Source organism: Paroedura picta, chromosome 6 (genome assembly GCF_049243985.1).
Source record: "Paroedura picta isolate Pp20150507F chromosome 6, Ppicta_v3.0, whole genome shotgun sequence".
In the NCBI taxonomy this organism is placed as follows: Eukaryota; Metazoa; Chordata; class Lepidosauria; order Squamata; family Gekkonidae; genus Paroedura; species Paroedura picta.
The window spans coordinates 32,359,917-32,368,034 of NC_135374.1; the positions used below are offsets into that span (position 1 = coordinate 32,359,917).

Sequence of the window (8,118 nt, forward strand, 5' to 3'; positions counted from 1 at the left end):
CCAGCAATTGCCTTCCAAGGGCAACGGTGGCTCTGAATTCATCACACAAGGCAAGGGGCCACTCACTGCTTGACTGCAGCAAGTGGCACTGGAGTGGGGCAGTGATTGTCGGGGCCTTTCTTGGACTTTTGTCCTGGGCCCCAAAATCACTAAGATGGCTCGGTGTTAAGAAAAACCACAAGCAGAGGGAGGGGGAAGAAAAGAATTCCAAAGGTCTTAAGACCTTGCCTTGTAACTATGCTATGTGAAAAACTGAGTAGGCATGCAGATTTTAATCCCCTCCCTCCATCTTAAAATAAGCTTCACCAATTGGATTTTTATAAGCCTAATGGTCCCTAGCAGGGGGCCTAGCGGAAAAAGGAAGGCCTCAGTCTCTATGCCCTGCTGTCAGCCATCGAGTAGAACTGGTTGGCCACTGTGTAAGAGAGGATGCTGGACTAGATGGACCATTGGTCTGATTCAGCAAGGCTTGTCTTATGTTCTTCTAAAGCATTTTGCCCTTTCTGACCTGGAGCAACACATGGACATAAATAAAATGAAACATTTGCATGTTTTAATCATGTATTGAGTTGTTGTATACAGAAAGACACCACAAAAAATAATAATTTGGGATCAACCCAGCAAGATTTTATACCAGAAGCTTGAATTTCTGCCAGCAAAGTTAAAAGTGTGAATATTCCTACAGTAGATTTCCAAGTTCTGAGAGTGCAAAGAAGCAAAATACTGCCGTCCAAGTTGCTGTTATTACAATAGAGTTTTCAGTTTTGCTGACATGTTCTTCCTGTGTAACAGTCATTTTACTTAAAGCTACTTCTCAAAAGAAGAACATGGTGACAAGGCAGCATTGCCAGTTAAGAAGCTGGTCCATGTTGGTTTTTTAATGAGGGCATGCCTTAAGTCTTTCATTATACCATACAGAATGTGTACTAGGGAGAGAGATAAGACTTTCCCTTGGGCAGCATGGTAGCTCTTCTGCAAATACAAAGCAGGCAGAGAGAGACAAATAAATCCTTGCCAGATCATTGGCATCAAAAAGAGACATTATGGAGTAATCAAGGATCTCTTGGCCATAAATTCAATCCGCAATGGTTTATGTGTAGAACCAAGCATTGGCTTTGGGTGACCCAGTCAGGAGAATGCTGACACTCTTATGGGGCTTTGTTTGCTTCCAGCCAATAGTGGCTTAGGTCGACCTCTCAATCCCAGACCTTATGCCCCACATCACCTCCCAATTCCAACCTGCTACCAACCAGCGAGTCCTTAGTACTTGGGCAGAAAAATGCCTTGAACCCGCCTTCATGCAGCTCCATTCTATGCATGGTCGTTTGAAGTTCTGTAGAACCTGAATCTGCCTAGAGCAGTGGTTCTCAACCTCCCTAACGCCGCAGCCCTTTAATACAATTCCTCATGTTCTGGTGACCCTCAACCATAAAATTATGCCAGTGTTCTTTCACAGAAATTAAACCAAAACTGACCAATGGCATGAAGATCCATTGTTCATGATTGTGTATAAATTGGGTTTTTTTCCGGGGTTTCTCAGTTCAGTTCTTCCTCTTGTTCCACCATGCTGATCTTGCTCTTTTCCACCTGCAGGAGGCATGGCAACAGTGGAGACAGCCATGGCCAAGCTGTTCGCCCTGCCGCAATCCCTGTGAAAGACGACCTCCAAAGGGGTCCCAACCTCCAGGTTGAGAACCACTGGCCTAGAGTTTTGGTGGGACCTCAAGAGGGCTGGGCTGTTTTATCCGGTGTATTGGCATGAGACTTACGAGACCATCATCAAAATCAGGTAACCAGTGGTCAGGCTCTTTTATAACACTTTTGGGTGTAATTTGGAATAAGGGATCTTTTTTCATCTGTGCCACAGATTAATGTTTATATTGTTCTATCTGTTTCACAGATACCATAGTCAAAATGTGGCAGAATTTTGTATCAGCTCAGGCCAAGAGACATTTTGTTCTCCTAAAAAGAAGTCATCCTTCTTGCAGATGTCAAACACATGCCGAGGAAGAACTATGAGCATGTGTAAACTCTGCTCATGCCAGCAAGCCTAACACTGAGAGGTGATGAGATCAAGAGATCAGCCTGAACACATGCCAGAAGTAATGCTCAGGCACTGCAGTTATGTGTCAGAACATACCTGTTTTGCTACTATCTTGGCCACATTGGCACTTTACACTCAGAAATACCACTGTGATCCCGGCATGACTAATGAACACAGCAGTTTATGGACATGCACGGCTTTGGGTTCCTCTGTCTTCTTGACCGAGTCTCCTGATATGCAAAACAAAGTTGTAAATTAACCAGAAGAGAGGGTGAGAGGGTGTTAAAGCAGTCTGGAGGACTCATAGAGCCATGGTAAGCATGGTAAGATCTATTCAGTGGGGCTTACTCTCGGGAAAGTGTTCTTAAGATGGTACTATACGTATGCTTTAGAAATGATGGAATACTGAGAGTTAGTGTAGGAGGAAAAGGGTTGGAGAGAAACAACCAGCTCAAATCCTTGGAAGTGTATTGACTCTTGAAGGGGGGGTGGTTAAGGGACAGGGTGGGATTTCCCTTGTTTATCCATCCTGCAATTCTGGAAAGCTCCCTTAGCCTTGGAGGTGTCCTATTTGCTTGATGGGCATTTTTTCTCCTTGGTACAGGTGTCTGTTCTGGAATGTGATCTCTTTTGAGAACAGAAGCAAATTCGTTACCACATGAAGGCTGAACCTTTCTTCTTCAAAGAGCCAATTCAGAGTTTCAGAGTTTTTAAAGAATAATATTCGCACACAAGGAATCAACCCACATCATTTCTATAAAAACACTGTCTATAAGGGACTCTGTTCTACAATGAAATTCATGTAAATAGTTTCAGTTCCCGAGCTCTCTTTTCATCCTGAGATCCTTTTTTATCCTGAAATTAAATGTTTGGATGCTCAGGGAAAGTTTATCAAGCCACACAACATGAGTGGCTGAGGTACGCTGGTGACTGTGTGTTTGTGTGTGTGTGTGGGGAGGGGGGCAGAATAAAGTCATTGAGTGCTTCTCTGGCCAGTGGACCATGCGCTAGAGCCAGAAACTCCACTGGGCTTAAAAAAGGCCACCTACTTGGACAGCTTGTACCAGCATTAGCAACAATCACAAAACCACTGCAAGACAAGTAGAAACAACATCTGGATTTGTGGTTCAGCAATACAGTGTTGCCCTGGATTCTTAGGGCCCTTGACTGGGGAGAGCACATGTGTTATCAGGAATTGTCTGTGTGTTAGCAGAAGGGGGGGGGGCTGTTTTGAGAATAAAACCTACACAAGGCCTTTTGGTTTAGAAAAGAAATGGATAATATTCTTTATTAGAGTCCAGTGGCACCTTTAAGACCAGCAAAAATTTAAGACCAACAAAGATTTGTTCAAGGGAGGAGCTTTCGAGTGCAAGCTCTCTTCCTCAGACTATAAACTTCCATCTCAAAAGCTCACGCCTTGAATAAATCTTTGTTGATCTTAAAGTTGCCACTGGGCTCTGATTTCGTTGTGCTACTTCAGACCAACACTGCTACCCACTTGAATCTAATATTCTTTATTGTTAGAGCAGTGGTTCTCAACCTGGGGGTCGGGACCCCTCTGGGGGCTGGGACCCTTTTGGGAGTCGAACAACCCTTTCACAAGGGTCTCAGCAAGGCAAGCAGCTTGGCCGGGGGTGGGGGGCACCATCCACACAAAAGCCTTGTGGGGTAGATCGAGATAGAGTGTTTGTCTGTCTGGAGCAGCGGAAAAGAACAAGATGGGCATGTGGGACAGAACTGAACTGAGAAACTCTGGGGAGGAAACCAATTTATATACAATCATGATCAATGGATCTTCACGCCACTGGTCAGTTTTGGTTTAATTTCTGTGAAAGAACACTTGCGTAATTTTATGGTTGGGGGTCACCAGAACATGAGGAACTGTATTAAAGGGTCATGGCATCAGGAAGGTTGAGAACAACGGTGTTAGAGAAATCTATACTGAGATGGGAAAAGAGAGTTAGCTATTCTAGCTTTCTATTTATTTGTATACCACCCTCCCCGAAAGCTCAGGGTGGTTTACATGAAACGGTAACAATACAGTTAACTCAGTAGGATGGCAAGAGATTCAGTGAATGGGTGTTGCTCTCTTGGAGGTCAGAAACACAGAAAGTCAACAAAGACAGGAAAAGAAAGAAACAGCCGGAAGGAAATCCCAGAGATTAGCATTCTAGGTGAACCAAGACACAACCAGAAAGATACTGAATTGTCTGCCTGACTGACTCTACTGCCCTCTCTGAAGTACTGGTGCGCTTGGGGCAAAGAGGCACTGTACAGTCCTTCACTCCAACAAAATGCTGGCAGGGGCTCATGGGAATTGTAGTCCATGGACATCTGGAGGGCCACAGTTTGCCTACCAGTGATCTAGATGGTGCATCTCCCTCTATTTCCATAAAAAGGGTTTCCACTGTTTCCCAGTACTACATTTTCTATTCTTTATGCTGCAATATGGAGATCAGAACTTCATCTGCTCAGCCCCTTATAGAACAAACCAGGAGTCCTCAGCCTTTTTAGAGCCCACAACAATGGAATGTTCTTTTAATGTTTTCCCACGTGTGTCCATCTCCACTTTCACTTCCTCTGCCTTTCTCCTATTTTCTCTGTTGTCCTCCTCTTTTAAAATTAAACAAACAAACATTAAAAGCACTCCTGTGGCCTGGTACAACCATTGCTGCTAAAATTGTGGCATAACACTCGGTCAAGTTCCACTCCTGAAGACCAATAGAATAGATTAATATATTTGGGAATGGTATATAAAAACCAATTGCTCAGCAAATGATAAGCTTGAACCAAGCACGGAAAAGCAGGGACAAAAGCCTGATTACCAAACGTAGATTAGTTCAATCTATTGTATTTCCAGTAGCCACTTGTGGCTGTGAAAGTTGGACAGTGAAGAAATCAGACAGGAGGAGAACATAGGGCCTTTACGCATGGGGATCTTTGTTGCAAATTGTTTGCGGAATGAAAAATCGCCATTTAAAATAGTGGAATTCGTCGTTATGCATACCTGCCTTTGTAGTGGAATCAGTTGCGTTTTTTAGCGTTTCCCACAGGCTTCCGCTCTCTGCAGAAATCGCTAGAAAGGAAGCGCTATTGCCAAGCTCGTCCCGCCCCTGGCCGTCAAGCAGCCAATGGGCAGCCGTTAGCATGCTCCCAAACAGCCCCTTTCCCTTTAAGAAAGGTTTTTTTTTAAAAAAAACAGACCCATAGCAACGAATCTAGGTAGATTCGTTGCAACGGAGAGACCCATCCAGCTGCCTAATGTGAGCTGTCATTTGATCGTATGATCGTTGCCACGCTGCCTCGAGTGATAAAAAAAAAATCCCCCCCCTCTCACGGGCCCGATTTTCGGCTGAATTAATGTGTAAAAAATAAAGGGACTTTATTTCAGCAAACGGGCTTTTATGTGGTTTGTGCTTAGTGACTAAAGGTAAAGGACTGAAGCCAGGGAAGCCTCTAAACAGAAAGAGGCTCGCTGGTGCGTTTATCCCCGCTCGCTCGGAGAAAAAAAAATGGCGATCGCTTCGCCGGAAGTTTGGAGGACAGGCTCAGGAGGAGGGACTTTGAAGAAACCGCAACAATGGTAACGCGCAGGTCTTTATCGCTAGTGTTACAGATTGTTTGCAAGAGTGTAGCGCTTTCCGGAGGGTGAATCCACTTTTTGGGAGGGTGAATCCACTTTTTGGGATTCCCCTGAAAGCGCTACAACGAAGCGCTTTTTGCTGATCGGTTTCAGGAGTGTTGCAGATTGTCTACGACGTCGTGTGTTAAGGCAAATCAATAGCGTTTCCAATTAGCAACCATTGTGCGATTTTGAAGCCGTGCAAAAAGCCCCATAGATTCACCAGTGTTCCACATGCAGTCAGCCCAGTGACCTTGGGCTAGTTACAGTTCTCTTACAGTTCACAGAGCAATTCTCTTAGAGCTCTCAGCCTCACCTACCTCACAGGGTATCTGTTGTAAGGAGAGGAAAGGAAGGGTGTTTGTAAGCTGCTTAGGTAGTGTAAAGGATGGTATTAAAAACAGTTCTTATCTCTCTTCTTTTCTCTCTTTGTAAGAACTGTAAACAAATATTGCTTTCACTTGCTTTATGGAAACATTGGTGCCTTTGTGACACCAGGGGTCACCAGAGGAACTTCCACCCTCAGCTCATAACTATTTGTATGGCTAGCAACCAACACATTTTATATTAAGCTTAACATATTTGGAATCCAAGATCCAAGAATGAATGTGAGCACACAGTGGTAAGCCATGACCAGCTCTGCAGGTTCATAGATATTCTCATCCCTAAATAGTCTGCAGATGACTCTTCTTTCTACTAAACTGATTTGCTGGCATAATTCTGTGTTATACTAATGGGTCAAACATGTGCCTCATGTTAGAACTAAGGATATCAGAAATTATCCCTTAGTGCTGCCATCCAGCTACCATTCATTGAGAACCCCAGACATTATTTTTCCTAGACAACTAGCCAGTTTAAAAGACACAGAGAGACCAAAGCAGCAGGACTAAGGAAATTGGGGAACATGGTGAAAAATCTTTTAAAGGCCAGCTCTAAGCAAATGTGGTTTAGTCTTTTTTTCTACATTAAAACTCCCAAGTGCTTTAGCCAGTCCTTATACAGAAGATGCTACAGCCCTTGCATTTTGATTTCTCTTTCTGCTGAAAAAGATAAATGTTTCCTTTCTATACCTGGCTCTATGCCTCCATCTTTCATTTTTTAAAAAGAGTTTGTTTAAAAGACTCTTGATGTTTTCTTTGGGTGTTCTTGAGCACAGGAATCTCTCCTTCTAAGCTGTAAAATACCACTGTCCTACAGAGAACAGTGGGAGAAAGAAAAGGGAAAGAGGCAGGAGCAGAGAGTGAGGGAGAATTCCATCCTTGGACCACCCAAAAGCATAACCTCCCTCCTAAGCATAGCCTAAGCAGCCCCCTTCCAATTCAAGTGACTTTTTCACTAGAGGAAAAGCTGCATTAACTGGAGGAAAGGTCCGAACTTTGCATAGCAGCGTGGTAGGATGTTGGCCATTAATGTTATGAAGCATGCATTTAACAAGAAAATGTCATTCTTCTCTTGGTACATGCTTTAGAAGGAACAGTAGATAGCAAAAAAGAACCAGATGTAAAGGCCAAATTGAGAAAGGAAAGGAAAGGTATGCAATACAGGCTAACCCTAGCAACAACAGATGCGTTTGGGGTAGTATTTATTGTTCAGCACACCCACAATCTCAGACTCAGCTTCTCATCTTCACCGCAGTTGGTTAGAGACATACAGATGATCCACACAATGCGGGTCTTAGCTTGCCACAAAAGAGACTGAAGCACATGTTTGCCTAGAGTTGCTGTCATTTAAATAAACTCTCATCAGGGATAATGGATTGGCTGCGACTTTCTGTGAAGTGTACATTTTTGAGGGGCTCTCCCAAAGCTTTTAGCTGTCTAGATCCATGTGGTTATTATGCACATCAAAGAGGATGTTGAAATACGATGAGTGTGAGATCAGACTTTATCTTGGGTGTGCTGCCACAGAATAGGTGCAAAAGCCCACATGCACGGTTTTATTTTGCAGAGTTTGCTAGCGGAATCGAACCCCTGTGTTTTCCCATCAAACCCTTGAAGGGAAAAATCTGCTAGAAATAAAGGTCAGCAAAGGTGAAAAAGTTAAAAAGAAGCAGAAGGACTTAACCTTTTGTTTTTACAGTCCTGAAGTTACATTTTGAACATAGGTGAGCCCATTTCTACTTCTTGGGCTTAACCTCGTGATCCTGCTTTTAGAAAGCGACATGTGACAGGGAGACGATATGCCACGGAAGCCTGGGGTGCTGAAAGGGTTACAATCGCAACCACCCTCTTCCCCAAAAAGTGATTTATAATGACGAGGCGCGGCATTCCGTCCCCCCCGTCCCCCCAAGCGCGTGGAAGGAGGCGGTGTTCTGCGGGTCCGTGAAAGGGAGGCTCCGCCGATTTCCAGTGGCTGCTGTTGTGAAGTTCTCCTGACATTTCTGGGAGGAGATCCAAAAACAAAAACGGAGGGGAGGGCAGGGGAGGGCAGGGGAGGGGGGACGAGGGAGAAG

The 8,118-nt window shown here is 44.2% G+C and overlaps 1 protein-coding gene across 2 annotated transcripts in view; it reads left to right on the plus strand.

Moving 5' to 3' along the window:
• CD200R1 (CD200 receptor 1) overlaps positions 1-4,724 on the plus strand; it is an 80,426-nt gene extending 75,702 nt beyond the window's left edge. The window contains exons 11-13 of one of the 2 annotated variants that reach the window (XR_013231815.1): positions 1,594-1,789; positions 1,901-2,358; positions 2,649-4,724. The gene's annotated coding sequence lies outside the window, so the exon portion shown is untranslated. Of the gene's footprint in view, positions 1-1,593; positions 1,790-1,900 lie in introns of both variants that reach the window. The other variant, XR_013231814.1, reaches the window with a different exon arrangement.
• Positions 4,725-8,118: the final 3,394 nt, after the last annotated feature.